Source organism: Ascaphus truei, chromosome 13, assembly GCF_040206685.1.
Source record: "Ascaphus truei isolate aAscTru1 chromosome 13, aAscTru1.hap1, whole genome shotgun sequence".
Classification (NCBI taxonomy): domain Eukaryota; kingdom Metazoa; phylum Chordata; class Amphibia; order Anura; family Ascaphidae; genus Ascaphus; species Ascaphus truei.
In genome coordinates, this window is record NC_134495.1 from 19,194,731 (window position 1) to 19,215,755 (window position 21,025).

General features: G+C 45.3%; 1 protein-coding gene across 1 annotated transcript in view; it reads right to left on the reverse strand.

Annotated features, from left to right (window-relative positions):
• Positions 1 to 4,322: 4,322 nt before the first annotated feature.
• Positions 4,323 to 21,025, reverse strand: part of LOC142464574 (uncharacterized) — a 55,469-nt gene continuing 38,766 nt past the window's right edge. Inside the window, exons 5-7 of the mRNA XM_075567945.1 lie at positions 15,289 to 15,436; positions 5,535 to 5,622; positions 4,323 to 4,547 (exon numbers count right to left, since the gene is read on the reverse strand). The gene's annotated coding sequence lies outside the window, so the exon portion shown is untranslated. The remainder of the gene's footprint in view (positions 4,548 to 5,534; positions 5,623 to 15,288; positions 15,437 to 21,025) is intronic.

A 21,025-nucleotide genomic window follows, 5' to 3' on the forward strand; every position in this document is an offset into this window, starting at 1 on the left:
GCAAGGGATTCTGGGTAATGACATGCAAATGAGCACACCGTGCCACCTTTTGCTTCATCTCCATCTTAACATGGGAGCCCTATAAGCGTATGCCTGCTGCATTAGGCGTGTAATATAGTGCGTGCGGGTGCGCTACCGTGCGCGCACACGTCAATTAGAGTATAGTTCTATACTTCAGCCACGCGCGCACGGCAGTGAGCAGTGGCGCGGCAGATCCCAGGAAATACATGAAAATGTATATTTTCGCGCTGCTGCTGCCGCGCCGCGAGACGCTTCCAAGCCAATCACAGGGCGGCTGTCGCTGTGACGTCTACAGCCGTGCCAACCTAGCCGCGCACGCCACCGCTTACAACATATAAACGAAACGCGCGCGCCACGTGCATGTGCAAAGCCGGGCGCGCACCCGCCCGCACGCACACCAGCGACTACTATATAACAAGCCTTGCACAGATTTTCAGCACCGCATGGGTTAAAGTGCACAGCCAATAAACCTACTCACATAGTGAAACAGAGGCTACGCACTCAAGGGGTTAATCCAGGGGTTCTTAACTCCAGTCGTCAAGATCTCCCCCCACCCCCCCAACAGGTCAGGTTTGGAGAATACCCCAGCTTCAGCACAGGTGGCTTAATCAGTGGCCCAGTCGAAGACTCTACCACCTGCGCTGAAGCAGGGATGCCCTTAAAATCTGACCTGTTTGGGGGGGGGATCATGAGGACTGGAGATGAGAACCCCTGGGTTAATCAAGTATTTTTGGTCTCATTGTGCCTGCAAATTAACTTGTTTTGGCGAAATATTCATGCGAGAACTTGTGAGGCTGCTCCCGCTTCATCACTGTGCTCTGATCGGGGCGACATGGGCATCATTGCTGCATTTTCTCCTTAGTCAGGTACAAGACTCAAACCAGCTTCTAACAAAGCAGCACGTGTTGTGTATTCCTCTTAAGATATCGTTCCCCCATTTTGCCTGATGGTTCCTGAGATCAAGGAGCAGGATTTTGTCTGTTCAACTACAGTTGGACGCCATTTTGAATCAAGATGGAGGGCTGAACCTTTCAAAAGTGCACTGATTTTAACCAAATTCGGCTGGATTGTATTGTATATACTGTATATAAGTTTCAAGGTTTTCACCTCTCTGGATATAGTGACCTGACCGGCTTAGGGGGCTGCTGGATTTCCCAGAGCAGGGAGAGAGCAGAGCTGTTCCTAGGAGGCTGGGCAGCTTCCTCCATCCTGATTGGCTGCTGCTGGGTAATGCAGCCAATCAGGAGGAGGGTGTCAGGAGCCGGGAGGTTGGGCCAAGGAGAGGAGGAAACAGCATGGAGCTAGGAGCGAAGAGGCGTGTGTGTGTCTCGAGCGTATGTGTGTGTGTGTGTATCTCAAGCGTGTCACATCTTTCACCATTGTGTTCAGTATTTTTGGAGATGTCACCTGGCAACCGTAGCACTTATACACAGAGACACCATACACACAGAACACATACATATAAATTCAATTGAAAAAACTTAGTTAAAGTGTACTTAAGGTGTGTAAGCAAACCCTTAATATGTCTGGAAATGTCGAAGTTAAGGTGACACGTAATCTTAACTCCTTCCCCCCATGCTTTGCGGATGTCATCATATGACATCACAAATGTCACCACTGGTGATATCACATATGGCATCACAAATATTTTTGCGCCTGAAAACAAAAGCACAGCATTAGATTAGAAATGCATACCAGTTGTTTTCATTAAGAAACTACAACATTCAATCATCGATTTATAAATCTCAGTATTTTTAGTTTTTTTAGAATTCCCGAGCAACGCCTCATACTTTCATCTAGAGTATATATATAAACAATATATATATTTTATATATATATATATATATATATATATATATATATATATATATATATATACCATACGATACCGGTTGCAACACAACATCAAGGGACAGCACGCAGGTAAGTAAATCATACATTTTCTATATTTGATAGAAGACACAAAAACCTGTGTCTTCTATCAAATATAGAAAATGTATGATTTACTTACCTGCGTGCTGTCACTTGATGTCGTGTTGCAACCGGTATCGTATGGTCTGTTATTGCTTTATGGGATAAGCACCAAAACTTATTTACTTGCAAATGGTGTGCCGACTGTGCATTGGATTATATATACACATTCACACACAATATATATTTATAAAAATATATAAAATAAATTAGAGAAGCAGGCAGTCCAATCTATACGTGGTCATTTTATTGGTCCAACGTTTTGGTCCCCCCGTTCTTGAGAAAGGTCTCCGATCGGAACCAAAACGCTGGAACAATAAAATGGTCATGTATAGATTGCAGTGCCTGCTTCTCTAGTTTATTATATTCCCACGATCTATGTGCTTACTTCAGAAGCACTGTGCCTTTATCTCCGGAGTGTCTATATCTATTTATCTATCTATCTATCTATATCTATCTATATCTATCTATCTATCATCTATATATATATAAGCAATACGATACCGTTTGGAAACTAAATCAGCAGGCAGCACTCCAGACAGAATTGAACAAACAAGTGTGTTTATTTTTTCAATACACTTGTTTGTTCAATTCTGGAGTGCTGCCTGCGTATTGCTTATTCTTTATTATAGGATCTGCACCCACACCAGTGACTATTATTACGGAGTGCTTTTTGTTCTTTTTCTATGATATATATATATATATATATATATATATATATATATATAATTTTTTTTTTAAATATATATATATATATGAGTAATGTCACTGCCCTTAACAGGGGTGAGCCCGGTTTGCGTCCCAGTGTCAGCTCCTTGTGACCTTGGACAAGTAACTTTGCTTCCCTGTGCCTCAGGCACCACAAAGAAACTGTAGCACGACTCAGCTCTTATTCATACGACTGGGAGTAAAGGCGTGCTACAGCTTAGCACCCTTTTGTGGATCTACCGGAAAGATGGGTGCTCGCGCCCGCGTGGTCAGCAACATGGCGTGAATTGGAATACTAGTCACAGCACGCCATCACCTTCAACATTTAGAACATTCCTTATTTTGTATTATGTATTTTGTATTATCGCATCATTAAAAGCCCAACTTATTCTGCATCAGAACAAAAACAGGTCCAGCCTCGGTACCAATAAACTTGAATAGACTAAACCAGGGGTGGCCAACTCCAGTCCTCAAGAGCCACCAACTGGGAAGTTTTTAAGGATATCCCTGCTTCAGCGCAGGTGACTCAATCAGCCCCTTCTTCAGCACAGATGGCTCAACCAGAGGCTCGGTCTTTGACTGAGCCACTGATTGAGCCATCTGTGCTGAGGCAGGGATATCCTCCAAACCTGACCTGTTGGTGGCCCTTGAAGACTGGGGTTGGCCACCCCCAGACTAGAGCCTCAGGCCTATCCGGAGCTTCACTTGGTCGCAAGTCTATTCAAGTTTATGGGTACCGAAGCCGGGTGTGTATTTTCCTGATGCCTATCGGAGAATAAAATATGTGGGTTACTACTCCTGCTGCGTCACGGAAAACTGGGAATACGTCTTGGGTCAGGAAGTGATAACGACGGCAGAGACAGGGTTACATCGCTTTCACTTTTTCGGTTCCAGCAACTGTTACTACGAAAGGTACGGGTGAGGGTAGGGAGTAATTACAGCTGATATTGTGTCAGTAATTCTCTAGCAATTAACGTAGTGCAGAGCGGCCCGTGACACCTGCCATTCTGTTCCCATACACAGGGGAAGAGGGTAAAACGCTTTCCGATCCCTCGCTGTGCACGCTCCTACCGCCGGAGTACAGAGCCTGAGCGCAGTAAGTGACGGCAGCCACGCTGAAATAATTAAGAGCCTGAGAGAGGGAGGGAAGGACCGCAAGAGAAATAACTTCAAGCACTTATTGAGAAATGTTGGTCACTGATGCTCTTATAATGTTGCTTATTCATAAAACCTCTTCTGCCAGAGAGTTTGGAGAGTATCTCAGTGGTAAAAGCACTACCCCCCTGGGTTGAACACCATTGTAAGCTCATTGTAAGCTCTGCTGGTGATCTTGAGTGTGTGACTTCTCTGTGGCTCGCTCGGGCACTAGAACTTAGATGGTAAGCTCTTTGGGGCAGCGACAGCGCTATGTAAGAAAATGTTTGGTTGTTATAACCTTATTGTTGGTTATGATTCTGGCTTCTCTGTGCAGAGATAGCAACCAATGCATTGAAAAGGATGAAACGGCTACCGACAAAGGGCGTTGCCCGCTCTGCCCGTCCCTAACCGAAGCTTGGCTACAGAAATTCCTGAAAAATCAGGGCCATCTAAGACCGAATTGAACTAATGGCAACGATCCATTTATTGAGTCACATGTAGGTAATTGAACCTTAAAAAAAAAATATATATATATATATAGGCTATCTTAAAGATGTATGTTTAACACTTTGAGGGCCCAGATCCTCTCCAGCACAGCACGATCACATAATTGCAACATCCCTGATGATGGGAGAACGTAAATGAAAAGCGCCCTTTGCCGGTCAGACAGCGGTCAGCGCTCTCCAAAGAAACTCAGAAGCCGATCTCAACTAGAAAATGAGCAGAAAGCCACTGTCATTAGCCGCCTCCCCCCCCCCCCCCCGGGGGTACCAGACCACACTAAGCGTGGTTACATCACAGGGCATCCAAAGGGTTAACATGCTTTTGCCGGGTGTTAAAAATCTTTCCTGTTCTGTTAGTTTGTCTATTTGTTATATGTCTTGTCGTTTATATGGATTGGACGGGTTAAATTTGAATATGCCAGACAATATGTTGTTGGAATATGCTAAGGAATAAAAAAAAAACAATAAAATCTGAGTTATTAAAAAAATCAAAAAAAATCTTTATCTGATCCCGGTGGCAGTGGAGAGTTTAGTACAGGGGGGCACAATTTTAACTTTGGGGCCCGAAACACACATCAGGATCGCCCCTGCCAGGTCTTTTGCAGCAGTGAAGGGGTTAACCTGTTCCTGTCAGCGCCTCCTCCCCCCAGCTTTACACAATGGAGCTGATTTATGAAGAGCTTGGAACTCAACCAGAGAGCAAAAATTGGCCCAAAAAGTTATTGACAAATTGGCCGGGATTCAGACACTGAGAGTGCAGTGTAATGAGGATATTAGTGGAGAAAGATATATGCTAACAAGGTGTTAGACCTCAATGGACGGCGCCCAAGGGTGGGGGAAGAGGAGTGTTGAACGATCACGTCTGTATAAAAAGTAAATTTTCCATTAAAGTGATGGCATTACTAACTCCCCCCCCCCCCCCCCGCAGAATTCTATTGGTTTAACACATATAATGTTACCAAAGAAGGGTGGCTGGCTGTGTTGATCCTTTCTTCCATGTAGTAACACAGGAGGGGTAGGGAGGAGGGGGTATGATACCTTTTATTGGACCAACAAGTCGTTGAAATGTTACAAGCTTTTGAACATCTCAGGGTCATTCATCACGGGTCAATAGGAAGCCGCAGCATCCTCTGATGTGGCTTCCTATTGGACGGCCATTTAAATCCCCCTTAAAAAAAACAGGAATAATAATACCTGTAACAACACAAGTGATTATCACAGGAACCAAGGAACCACCAGAGCTGAAAATTGTTCTGATCAGCAGAACCCTCTAGTTCCAATCCTGTAAAAAAAGGGGCAGGGTTAGATAGTGAGGATTGCTGCCCAATAATAAATATGTTTATTACTAAGTAATTTCAATCGTATCGTCTACACACGTTAATAATAAGTTGGGCTACAGGCTCAGGTAGAGTTTCAGCACCTTGGTCAGCTCCTATGAATGAGCTATGTAGCACTCTGGACAGCTGCCTTGGGAAGACCACTACTTACAGTATAGTATATCAGGGGTGGCCATCTCCAGCCCTCAGTCATTATGACTGTCCCCCAAAGTCACCGGTCCCGGGACACCCCATTCCCCTATCGCCGGCCCTGCTACCCTCCTGCACCTTGTTGAAGCCCCTGATATATTTTTCCTGCAGAAAAGCAAGACATCCACTTTTCACAGGGTAGAAATAAGTAAAACAGTTACTTTAACCAAAGACTCCAGTCCTCAAGGCCCACCAACAGGTCAGGTTTTCAGGATATCCCTGCTTCAGCACAGGTGGCTCAATCAGTGGCTCAGTCGAGGACTGCACCACCTGTGCTGAAGCAGGGATATCCTGAACACTTGACCTGTTGGTAGCTCTTGAGGACTGGAGTTGGCCACCATTGACTTATAGACTCCCTGAGTGGTCAATTGGTTTGGCTTCCTATATAAAAAGGAAGTAAAGAGTGACTCACTGCTTGCTCATTTGCATGTTATTTACCCAGAATCCCTGGATGCAGTGGAAGCACTGTTTGCAATAATGGGGAAAGACAGGGTTGCAACCTGTCTGAGACATGCCAATGCACCACAATACACATATTTTTATTTGCTGTACATATAAAAGGACAACGTGTGAGCAGACAGACAAGTCAAGAAGAGGCAGTGTTATCATGTATCCCGTGCTTCTGCTGTGTCAGACCTTACTCTAGTTCTGTGCTTTGTAGTCTACTGGTTCTATGTTATTTGCCTGGCTATTATAGGGTAATGATCTTCCTTCCTAATATTATTCTCCCTTGATGTACCCTTTTTCTGGAACTCCCTATCAACCCTCTCTTTCCCCACTTTCTATCTTCAACATTAAAACCGCAGCTTCTAGAGCCATGTGTTCTCTCTACTGAGTGCCTAGAACAGTGGGTTTGATAAACAAGTGTTCCTAAGAACCCTTGGGTTCCACAAGCACCCCTAAATGGTTCCCTGCAATTTTCAGTTCATTTGAAAATTGTACCAAACGTAGAAGAACTTACAATGCACCTATTAGAGAGGGTCGGGGTTCCTTACAATGCATCTGATCCCAGACGCGCTATTAGAGAGGGTTGGGGTTCATTACAATGCAACACTCCCAACCCTCTCTAATAACGCATCTGAGATCCGATGCATTGTAAGTTCTTCTATGTTTGGTACAATTTTCAAATGACCTCAGACATGCTATTAGAGAGGGTTGGGGTTCCTAACAATGCATCTGATCTCAGACGCGCTATTAGAGAGGGTTGGGGTTCCTAACAATGCATCTGATCTCAGACGCGCTATTAGAGAGGGTTGGGGTTCCTAACAATGCATCTGATCTCAGACACACTATTAGAGAGGGTTGGGGTTTCCGCTGAATTTCACAATATAATTATAGGGTTCCTTAACAAAAGAAAAGGTTGAAAACCACTGGCCTAGAACAATATCGCATTCCTAGGCAGATCCACTGTTCTAGATCAGATTCAACGTGCCAGAGTTTTCAACCTGTGTCTTGCAGTATGTTCCCTGAAGTTATTAGCATGTCCCTTTTAGTTCCATGTAGAACATTTCGTAATGACTTATGATTTAGCTTTTAAAGTTGCAATATGGGTATAATTTAGAAAAAAAATTCAATTACAGGACTGAAGCAGGGGGTCTCCGGAACTGTGTTAATTTCAGTTGCAGGGACCCCCTGCTTCCAGAGATACTTACCTCCATCTTTTGAGTTTAAATGTCCCGCTCATGCTGGCCAATAGGAAGTCACACTGGATGATGTCACAGCTTCCCGTTGGTCCACGTGACGCGGGACATTTTAACCGCCATTATATTAGCCACACAGTGACTGCAGAGATACCGGCACCCCCCACGGAGGTAAGTATCTCTGGAGGCAGGGGGTCCCGCAGCTAAAATCAATGCGGTTCAGCTCCAAAGACCCCCTGGCTCCAATCCTGTAATAAAAAAAGACATAAAATAAAAAAAGTGAAACCTGTACTTCTGCTTTCTCACCGCATTCATTCATTCCTTTCTAGAATTTTTTTAATTATTTAACAAGAATTCAATGAAATTCTCATTAGCAGTTATACAATATTTAACGTAACAATGTCATGTAATATATTCATTTTAATATAGGAAGATGGAGATTAGCAGCAAATAATACTGTGTACTATGGCCTCTAGTTTTATGAGATGAGAAAACATTTTTGTTTTATTTTAGAAATATAAATGGGTTTCACGTTTCAGGGGCTGCCTTATTCCTAGCCTGTGAAAGTTGAAAGTATGTTGCTTTTCTCCGGGAGCCAATTTTATCAGCTGCTTCTGCTTATCTATTTCACTAATGATGGCTTCACAATGAATAATTACTTTATACACAGAGATCAAAAGTTCTAAACAATTTCACACACGTAGATCTCAGGACTGACAAACACCCAGAGATGTCAGAGACTATGGTACAAAAATTCTCAAGCTTTTGTTTATGGTTATGTTGGGTAAAAAAGGGACACAAATCCTCCATGGTTTCAGTGTACAGCAAATACAAATCATACGTGTGAGCACCTTCACGTGTCTCAGACAGGTCTGCACTGTCTTCCCCATTATCTCTTGGCATATAGTGCTTCCACTGCAGCCAGGGGGATTCTGGGTAATGACATGCAAATGAGCACACAATGTCACCTTTAGCTTCAAATCCATTTCAACACGGAGCCCTATAAGCTTATGCCTGCCGCATTACACAGCTTTTCCAGCACTGCCTGGGTTAAAGAAGTGCCTAATTAAAAAAAATATATACATTAATCACTTAGATTTAACCCATCGAACATGCCACTGTCATTGTTTTTTTGTTTTATATGTCTTAGGAGGTATGAAAGAGCTGATATATCAAACTCTAGTAATCGATGGGCAAGAAAATCAAGTTGCCTTAAGACATCCAGTTGATGTCATGATATTGCATTTCTTCTGCTAATGGACTCGGGGCGGGGAGTGTCTCTTTCTAGCACGTTTACCCTGTGATGCGCCTAGCTCACAAATTCTACTGTCTCTCGCTGCCCCGAAGGGGGTCGGTGTCAAAAAACCAAAGGAAGAGCACATTGCAGATTTTGTTCCGCATTTGCCGTTAAAAAAAACCAGTTCCCTGCCAAACTATTCTTGTTATTACCAACTCCTGCCCTGCCGACTCGTTTCCTGTACCGTTAAAAGTGCAGGCCCCTCTAACACCACTTTTTATTTATTTCCTAGCTGTCTTGAGTTTTTATTTCTGAAGGCCAGAAGCCTGCAGTAGAGTGTCCACATGGCGACTGCTGCTGTTCATTGTCACTTTCTTCACCCTGCCGGGCAGCACAGAGGTGTTTCCTATGCAGACTGCAAAGCTCCTTATCAGAAAGAAGAAACAAACACCTGATCTTAATCTCGTCGAATAAGGTTTTTTTTTTTTTTTAAACTTAATTTTTATTAAAAAATTTTATTAAAAATTTTTAGGGAGAGGGGGGAATGAAGAAAATAAAAAATGGGGGGGAGGGAAGGGTACAAAAAATAGAGATGGGAAAAAGTACACATTCATTTACAATTTTACCTAACAAGACTTCTTAAAATATTCTATCACACATTTAATATAAATATCAAATGGTTTTTTTTTTATTACAACAAAATTAAGTGGGTATTAATTTCTGGTTAATTTTCATTCAGAATCCAAGGTAACCACACCTTCTGAAAATCTGTGTAGGTGTCGTTATTAAGACTAACCAGTTTTTCCATGTAGCAAATCTGCCAGATTTTATTTTTACTTTTGGTAACTGAGGGAATAATTGTTTGCTTCCATACTGCCGCTAATTCGCGTCTTGCGGCTGAAGCTATGTGGCACAGTAATTTATTTTCATGTCTCGTGAGGCGGTAATATGGTTTGTTTAAAAGAAATAACCAGGGATCCATTGGTAGGTCCAAACCGAAAAACCTTTGTGACCACATTTTGATTTCCAGCCAATAAGCTGCTATGAGTGGACACCCCCACCACATATGTATAAATGTGGCTTGTGCTCCACATCCTTTCGGACATGTAGTTGGGTACTCTGGGATGAATTTAGCTAGTCTCATGGGGGTTAAATACCACCTCATCATAACTTTATAGGCATTTTCTCTGATGAATAAGGGTTTTTGAGGTCTACTGAGAAGGGGTTAGCAGCCGTATTCATTTATGTTTTAACAAATCAGTGAGCAGGACAGAAAACAGAGAACCTACTGTGCAATATTGTGAAAAAGCCCATAAAAATGTAAATAAACATGCAGTTGTGTATTGACCCTTTTAAAGGAGCAATTCATTCGCTTTTTTTATTTATTCTCTTTTAACACAGGTTTGCAGCAGGGGGTCTCCGGAGCTGAACCGCATTCATTTCAGCTCCGGGGACCCCCTGCTTCCCGAGATACAGACTTCTATGAAGGGGGTGCCGGTATCTCGGCAAAGTTTAAAGCTCCCGCGTCACACGTTGGCCAATAGGAAGCCGCACCTGATGACGTCACGGCTTCCTATTGGCCCACAGGGTGTGGGTGCTTTGAAAATTACGCGAACCCCAGCTAGCAAGCCAGTGTGGCTACCCGCACCCCCTACGGAGGTAAGTATCTCCAAAATGAACGGGGTTCAGCTCCAGAGACCCCCTGCTTCGATCCTATGTTAAAATTTTAAAACAAATCACAAAAAGAAATCTCTTTAAGCAGTAACTATTATCTCACTGTCTCTTAGGCAAAATGTTCTCGCCCCTTTAACCCACGCAGGGCCGGGGGTCCGACGGATTGATCTGCTCCTAAAAAATGAAGCAAGTGCTTATGAGTACCTAGCACCTCCATAAAGGCCCTTAGCTTGCCAGGGCCTTTGTCATAAGGTCACTGTAGCAGTTAATACACAGGACCTGCCGTGACCCAGCCCAGCTCATTGCGACAGCGAGATTTAATTTCATCTACATTATTTTCCCCCTGCGAGGTGAAAAAAAAAAAAACCCTCCAGTCCCCAGAAAGAGCTGCGTGTGCAGAATATTGGGCGATATTTATGATTTGTGCTGTATTTCTTGTTTTTCACAGAGCCTTTAACGTTGGAACATATGCCAGGTTTTGAAATGAGGATTGTAATGAGATTGTATGTCCAGACAAGGATTCCCAGTTGTGAAAGAAAAAAAATTGTCTATACACAATTTTAGCAAGCTCAGAAGCCAGTCTCCCAATATCTTTATTTACTGTTATGTATATAGATTGTAAGCTCTCCCGACGAGCCGGGACCTCATTACCTTTTGTATGTTTGTTTGTCCTTATTTGCACATTACTCTGCTTATGTAATACACCTAACTCCGTTACCCTCCCCCCCCCTGTACTGTGCTGCGGAGTATATCGGTGCTTTGCAAATAAACAATAATAATTATATATATATATATATATATATATATATATATATATATATATATATATATATAAATAGACTCCTTACCAGGTAGATCCAGGATCCCAGGACCACAAAGCAAGGAAGAGACAGCACAATGTGCTGTCTCTTCCTTGCTTTGTGGTCCTGGGATCCTGGATCTACCTGGTAAGGAGTCTATTTATGCATACTTCCTGTATGGGACAAGCACCTATTTTTGCTTTACGTGTGTGCCATCTGCCTATCTACTATATATTTGTGAAAGCACTGTATGTCTGCATGGCTGTGTCCCTAGCGGCAATCTCATTGGTCCCTTGGGCCGCCCGCCCCCGCACACCTCTCATTGGCCTCACACACTCACACCACCCCCTTGGCCCGCCCCCCACACCTCTCATTGGCCTGAGGCGGAGTGACGGGCCAAAGGTCCAAAAAACACACACACACACGCACAGTGTCACACACACGCACAGTGTCACACACACACACACACACACACACACACACACACACACACAGTGTCACACACACACACCCCTCACCCCCCCCCCCAAGCTCATCCCCCCCCCAAGCTCACCCCCCCCCCAAGCTAACACCCCGGCGCCGCTACAGTCAGCAGGGGAGCGGAGCGAGCGCCCGGGACACAGCGGGGGAGCGGCCACAACATGCTGCCTCCTGCCTCACATCCACGTGGGAGCGGCCGCAGCATACCCACGGGCATACCCACGCTCCTCGGCACCGCCTCACCTCTCCCAACCCCCCTCACAGCAAAGCCCAGCCTACCTGGCGCCGCCTGCAACGCTCCTCGGCACCGCCGCCTCACCTCGAGGCGGAGGCCAGCGGGGGGGCTCCCGCCCTGCAGGAGGGACCCCACACATACCCCGTGCTGCTCTCTCCCCCTCCACATGCCCCGTGCTGCTCACTCCCCCTCCCCCCTCCACATGCCCTGTGCTGCTCACTCCCCCTCCACATGCCCCGTGCTGCTCACTCCCCGTCCCCCCTCCACATGCCCCGTGCTGCTCACTCCCCCTCCCCCCTCCACATGCCCCGTGCTGCTCACTCCCGCTCCACATGCCCCGTGCTGCTCACTCCCCCTCCACATGCCCCGTGCTGCTCTCCCCCCCTCCACATGCCCCGTGCTGCTCTCCCCCCTCCCCCCTCCACATGCCCCGTGCTGCTCACTCCCCCTCCCCCCCTCCACATGCCCTGTGCTGCTCACTCCCGCTCCACATGCCCCGTGCTGCTCACTCCCCCTCCACATGCCCCGTGCTGCTCTCCCCCCCTCCACATGCCCCGTGCTGCTCTCCCCCCTCCCCCCTCCACATGCCCTGTGCTGCTCTCCCTGCAGCTTCCCCCCCCCTCCACATGCCCTCTGTCCGGCTCCCGTCCGATCCCTGCCCCTCCGTACCAGATGACTGCAGGGTCCATCTCCCGGCCTGCATGAGGAAGATGCTGCCGACTGCAAGGTAAGCAGCTCCCCCCCCCCCCACACACATTCCTTCATCTCCAGCCTGATCCCTCCGTACACACACACACACACACACACACACACTATATACATCTCTCTCTCTCTCTCTATATATATATATATATACACACATACACAGAGACACACACACACGTAGACACACACACACACACACACACACACATGTACACACACATGTAGACACACACACACATGTAGACACACAGATGTACACACATGTAGGCACACACACACACGTACACAGACAAACACACACACACGTACACAGACACACACACGTACACAGACACACACACACGTACACACACACACACACACACACACACACACACACACACACACACGTAGACACACACACACACACGTAGACACACACACACGTAGACACACACACACCTATACAGACACCTATACAGACACACGTATACACACAGACACACGTATACACACAGACACACGTATACACACAGACACACGTATACACACAGACACACGTATACACACAGACACACGTATACACACAGACACACGTATACACAGACACACGTATACACACAGACACACGTATACATACAGACACACATATACACACAGACACACGTATACACATGTATACACACACACGTATATACACACACACACGTATATACACACACGTATATACACACACATGTACACACACACGTAGGCACACGTATACACACACACACACATATACACACACGTAGACACACACGTAGACACACACACGTATACAAACACACGTATACAAACACACGTAGACACACGTATACACACAGGCACACGTTGACACATGTATACACGCAGACACGCAGACACACGTAGACACGCAGGCACACGTAGACACGCAGGCACACGTAGACACGCAGACACACGTAGACACGCAGACACACGTAGACACACGTAGACACGCACACACGTAGACACGTAAACACGCAGACACACGTAAACACGCAGACACACGTAGACACGCAGACACACGTAGACACGCAGACACGTAGACGCAGACACACGTAGACACGCAGACACACGTAGACACGCAGACACACGTAGGCACACACACGTACACACACACACGTAGACACACACACGTAGACACACACACACACGCACATAGACACACACACACACACGCACGTAGACACACACACGCACGTAGACACACACACACGTACACGCAGACACGTACACAAACACACATGTACACGTATACTCACACACATGTACACGTACACACACACACATGGAGTCATACACACACACATGTACACATACACACACACACGTATACACACACACACACACACACATCATGTATACACACATGTATACACACACACATGTATACACACACATGTATACACACACACATGTACACACACATGTATACACACACAATGTATACACACACACAATGTATACACACACATGTGTATACACACACATGTGTATACACACACACACACGTATACACACACAAACATGTATACACACACATGTATACACACACATGTATACACACACAAATGTACACACACACAAATGTAGACATACACACACACATGTATACACACACTTATACACACACACACACACACACACACATGTATACACACACTTATACACACACACACACATACAATGTATACACACAAACATGTATACACACACACAAACATGTATACACACATGTATACACACACACACACACACACACACTATCCCCAGCACCACCACATCAGCACACCGGTATCCCATGCCCCCCCCCCCCCAGCACACTGCCATTCTCGGCTCCCCACCATTCCCAGCCCCCATCAACACCATCAGCACTCACACATTGGCACCTTCGCACCTCCCCCATCGGCACACCCACATCCGCACCCCCACATCAGCACCAAACCCTCCCAAATCAGCACACCAATACAATCACCATCAGTACAGCCACAGCAGCACTACCACCGCCATGGGCCGCGTGGACCACTCCCCACCCAAATGCCACCCCCACACCACAAACATCCCGGGCAACGCCGGGGCTCTCAGCTAGTTTATATATATACAGTGGTCGACAAATCACCAAAAAAAATCTACTCGCCGAACAAAAAAATCTACTCGCCACCTAGTACCACACGTGTGCTGCTTGGGCCAATAGGAGCTCGCCACGATGTTAAATCCACCCGCCCGGGGCGTGCAAATGTATAGGTTTGTCGAACACTGTATATATATATATATATATATGATACTAACTTGCTTCTAGCGCGGCGTAAGAAGCCTTTGGCACGTGATTATTAATGAAAGCATGGTCTGCAGGGTATCACAGAAAGATCCTATCTCCTTAATCATAAGCAGGACACTCAGTGAACTCTGTTCGGAATGCTCAGCAACGTTAACCCCTTTGTTTCCAGAAACAAACGTAATGCGAAGTGAAAATGTCCTTTTTTTTAATACAGTTTTGTTGAAAATGAAAGGCAGCATTGCCCTCCTCACCACCATTGTTTGTATAGATTTTTACAGAATATGAGGGGTCCTTTGCAGCAGAACAGTTCTGTTTGTAACTCTGTGACTCCCCTGATTTCACTGATACTCACTCTTTTCGATGCCGGTGTTCTTGCGGGATATGTAAAGATGTCTGCCAGGGTCATCCAACAGGAAGCCACAATGTCACTTCCCCCCGATGAGGTTGGGGCCTTCTATTGGCTGTGGGACCAAAGCCAATTTGGCAGCATGTGTGAGTTCCTAAATGGGAGAGAAAACACATGCAACTAGACAATGTCAGAATCCCAGGAAGTAGGGGGGATGGGAGGGGTGTGGGGGGGGGGGGGGGGGCTACAACTACAATATACCACGGTTCCAGAAGAGTCCAAAGTCCAAATTCCTTAAACAATCAAGTACGGGGGATTACTGTTTTAAGCAAGGTTTTCTGTACTCTGGGGTCATGTGAATTGCTTGGTCATTATGATGTCATGTGATTTGGCTAGAGAAAGCGCCCGTTGGCGGAACCAGCTGTCGGCTTGCAGGTTGACTTATCCATGGTCCTATGGGGATTGCTTATGTGCTGCACGGAATGGTGAGGTCTTTATATGCTACTAGCTGAAAGTACCCGGCGTTGCTCTGGAATTCTAAGAAACCAACCTCCTCCCTCCCCTCCTCCTCTCACCACCCCCCCCCTAACTCCTCTCTCCTGCTCTTCTCTCTCTCCCCCCCCATCTCTCTCCTTCCCTTCATCTCTCCTTCCCCTCATCTCTCTCCCTCCCATCATTTTCCTTTAATACCTTATGATGTCCCCAATTCTTTCCGCCGCTCCCTCCTTCTCCACCATCCTTACTTTCTCCTCACGTGCCAACCGACTTCCTCTCTTTCTTTGTCTGCTCTCTGTGTAAACTTTACAGCTGTCTGACTGTCCTTATCTGCCACCAGGCTATGTTCATTATATGATACATATCCACCCGATACAACACACAGTGGCTGACTTGCTTGTCTCCGAAATTGTAATAACTCATAGAAAACAGAAAAAGAGTAAGTCGGACCGCTCACTGTAGGTTAAGTCCCCATAATAGGTCATATATAGTAGTACACAAGAAAGCATGGTGCAATTAGGGAAGGTATTAATTAATACAGAGTTGATCCAAATAGGATTGAAAGAATTCATAGTTGCTGCACTCTATGCGTATGGGCAAAAAGAATATCGGACAGCAATGGTCCACCAGATAGTTGGAAGTGGCAGTCAAAATGACTGACCGTTGGGATCAGAAATGTTAAAAACAAAAATAATGAAATGTTATTACAATTAATTGATAGGTACAATATAAGTAGACAAAATACAATAGATAATAATAAAGGTAATAAAGATTTTAAAAAATCCCTGTAGAGGAGGGTATTAGTATCTGAGCATCTCATAGAAACATAATAGTTTAGTTTAAGATGTGTGTGATAGTCCCCATTAGGTCTACTGCGACATATGGTATAGGAGAGTGGTAGGAAGAGCAAAGAGGATCGGAGCACACACCGGGTATTTATCCCCTATAGGGACAGCACCCTTACTGGTAGTTAACTACACTGCTGGTGACTGATAAGTGATATAGCTGATAAAGAGTTAATAGTCAGAGAGGTCAAATGCCAAGCATAATATCATATATATAGTCACAAATGGCTTAGTTCTGAGTACGTAGACTATGACTGATCTCTCATACAATACCTGTGAAGTTACGCTCATAAATGAAGGTATACTGTAGTGTACATAGACACAAGTGGTAGTGTGTGTAAACAAGTATGTTGCAGTTATAGTGCCCAATGTTCATGAGAGAGTCACCACATATTCCAATCCGCTATTGGTATCTGTCTATATGTTTCCGTCATGTCGGTTCATAGTGCATGGGTATCCCTGCCTGGCGCTCAGATCACAGATGTAAATGCTCTCTCCTATCGGACAATCTTAGGTCACGGCGGACCGTAATTAGCACGGAGAAGGAAAAAGAACCAGGTGGACCATTGCTGTCCGATATTCTTTTTGCCCATACGCATAGAGTGCAGCAACTCGAAATAACGCACAGAATTAACAATAGACTGTATCCAACTTCCAACCATAGACACAACCGGCTCCTTGATCTCAGGAACCAACATGCAAAATGTGGTTCCGATATCTTAGGAGGTGTCCAAATGCCTAGCGCCCAGACACACAGCTTCCCAAACTATATAGTAGATATGGTAAGGTAACAGATACCGTTCCATATTCCTTTTTGCTCAATATCAGTAGCCAAACAGATAAACATGAACAGCTGATAGACAAGGTTACAATGTCCCCGTCAAAATGCGATTTATATTCATTTTTCACAAGATAAGCAAGACAATTACTTAAAGGATGATTCAATCTTTCTAAGGAAGCTAATTACACTGATGAGTTATTCATTTTTTGAGCTGCTAGGTTAAACTGCTACATGAATACTGTTAACTTCTTCACTGCCAGGGAGCTCTGCAACGGGCCATCAGCATGTTACAAAATAATTGCACTTTCTAACCCCGTCTGCTGTAATACATCTCTCTCTCTCTCTTTCCTCTCTCTCTTGCCTTGCTCTCTCTTCTCTTTACTATCTCTGTCTGTCTCTCTCTCTCTCTCTTTCTTCCCTCCCCTCTCTCTCTGTCTGTCTCTCTTTCCTCCCTCTCTTTCCTTGTTCTCTTCTCTTTACTATCTCTGTCGGTCTCTCTCTTTCTTCTCTCCCCTCTCTTTCCTGGCACTCCCTTCATTCTCTCTCTGTCTCTCTCTCTCTTTCATCTCTCTCTCCTCTATCTCTTTTTATCGGTCTCTTTCCTCTCTCCTCTCTCTCTCTCTTTCCTGACACTCTTCATTCTCTCTCTGTCTGTCTCTCTCTCTCCTCTATCTCTTTCTCTCTGTCTCTTTCCTCTCTCATCTCTCTCTTTCCTGGCTCTCTCTTCTCTTTCCTCTCTCTCTCTCTCTCTCCTCTTTCTCTCTCTCGCCTCCCTTTTCGCCTCTCTTTCTCTCCTCACTTAATAGTGCCAACTGGAGAGCTACTGGGAAAGTGACCTCGAGTATAAAACAGTAAACAGAGGCCCCAATTCACATCCAACGTGCCAAAGTATTTAGTTATTTTCTATATATTTTTTTCTCATCAGTATGGGTCATTTAGGTCAATATTTTTGTCAACACGTCAAGCTGGAACCACGCCAAGGCTCCTACACTACCAATGTTATACCTCCCTTGTATATATATATATATATATATATATATATATATATATATATATATATATATATATATATATATATATATGCAAATGTAAATACAACTGTATGCTCATCTGCATGTCTTAGGCAGGTCTGCAACCCCGCCTTTCCCCATTATCACCCAGCACACAGCACTTCCACTGCAGCAAGGCATTCTGGGAAATGACATGCAAATGAGCACACAGTGCCACTTTTTGCTTTATATATATATATATAATGTTCATCTTCAGCCCTTGTTGATCCACTGCTGGATGAAGCCCTCCCCAATGATTTTATATATGTGTGTGTGTGTGTGTGTGTGTGTGTGTGTGTGTGTGTGTGTGTGTGTGTGTGTGTGTGTGTGTGTGTGTGTGTGTGAATGTGTGTGTGTGTGAATGTGTGTGTGTGTGTGTATATATATTTGTATAGTGTGTGTGTGTGTATATATATATATGTGTATAGTGTGTGTATATATATATGTGTGTGTATATATATATATACACTGCATTGTGTTCATTCCAAGCCAGAGCTGAGCAGCACTGACCTTTCTGTGCCATATGTGATTCAAAGCCCCAGATACGACAGACCTATGTAAATACAGCTCAGGGAGCTCTAACTCACGGTTCTGTTACCTCGCTGGGTATGTAGAAGGGTTATCGTCCTGCTAATGGAGCTTTTCCTGTGTGTTTTATAGTGAAATAGCACCTTATGTTGGCAGTTTGATGTGATCATTGGAATATAGTTATTGTGAGTAATGGCTTACAGTCTTTGAGTCCTTCACCAGGAATAAGCAGATGAATCGCCTCCTTGAAGCTTTCCTAGTACAAATACTGTTAGGGGCTTAGTCTACATTTCCCGATATTACAGTCAACAGAGAATTTCGTCTGCCAACGACCCGACCGACTGTGGCTGATGTAGAATAACCCCCCCCCTCCCCCCTTATATTGTTGGCTAAACGCGTGCATTGCTGGGCACTCCGGCAGAGAAAGAGTTAATGGTGACCTCTCCCATTTATGGCTGGGGACCCCTGCAGGTCGTCGCGGTGAAGCCCCAACCACTTTGCCCCCCACCCCACAAATAATACTCTTTTCTTTTTCATTTCTGTTCCCAACCACATTCTACCATATCCACAAAGAACATTTCAATGTTGAGTTTATTCGGGCCCTCTTAAATATGGCCGCCGCTGTGATTTTTTTGCCCCCTTCCAATTCTTATAAAGGAAAGCCCAGCTCATCGAGTTTGGAGTCACTACGGCACTTGTGAAGGGGCAGTCGGGTAAAAGGAAAGGTGATAAGCAATGTATTGTGCAATCGATTTCCTCGGTTAAAGCGGCCATTTTCTACATAAGATTGAAGCAGGGGGTCTTCGAATCTTAACCCCTATCATTTCAACTCCGGACACCCTCTGCTTCTGGAGATACCTCCGTAGGGGGTGTCCGTAGCCGCTCCAACTTGCTAGCAGGGTTCTTGTAATGGCCGCTTTGTAAAGCTCCCGCACCCTGCTGGCCAATAGCAACCCGTGACGTCATCAGGTGCGACTTCCTATTGGCTCGGGTGACGCAGGAGGTTTAAACTTTAAAGCCCAGCTGCCTCAGCTGGAGCGGTTACCGGCATCTACTATGGAGGTCTGTATCTCCGGAACCATGGGGTCCCCGGAGGTGAAATTAACGGGGTTCTGCTCCGGAGACCCCCTTCTTTAATCCTGTGTTTAAAAAAAATGGAAAAATGAAAAAAATCCATGAATTGCTCCATTAACCCTTTAGATTCCCAGCCCCTGGATTTGCAGACTCCATGACAGAATGGCTACAGCCTGGGGCACCCGAAAAGTTAACGCAGGGGTGGCCAACTCCAGTTCAGAAGGGCCACCAACAGGTGAAGTCTTCAGGATATCCCTGCTTCAGCACAGGGTGTGCAGTCTTCGACTGAGCCGCCTGTGCTGAAGCAGGGATATCCTGAAGACCTGACACCTGACCTCTTGATGGCCCTTGAGGACTGCAGTCTTGGGTTAAAGTAACTGTTTTACTTATTTGTACCCTGTGAAAAACGGATATCTTGCTTTTCTGCAGGAAAAAAATATATATCTTGGGCTGCCACAAGGTGCAGGCGGGAAGCAGGGCCGGCGACAGGGGGGTGAAGGGGTGTCCCGGGACCGGTGACTTCGGGGGACACGGTTTAGACCAATGTCTAAAACTTCTGCGTCTGGCCACCAGGGCCTACGGCAAAAACAAATACTGTAGCAAGAAAATATTTGTACGTTTTCTTTCATTGATCTTAAATGACATTACCAATGGGGGATTCGGAATTATTTTTCTGTCCGTCCCCTTTGAAGAGCCAGTTAAAGAGCCACCAAAGAAATTCGGCATCAAACGCGAAGAGCAGGGAAGGGGGGAGAGGGAGGAGAGGGGGGGAGAGGGGGATCCGGGGGGAGAGGGGGGGAGAGGCGGGGGGACGACGTTTGTAACACGTTCTTCCACTGTGTCAAAGTATTATCATGATATATAATAGCTTCAAAATGTATCAAGATTAATTGTGTTGAACTTAACTTTATTAGTACTATTTGTGTCAGTTACATACCCTGATAATAGTTGTAACAGAGAAAGTTTATAAT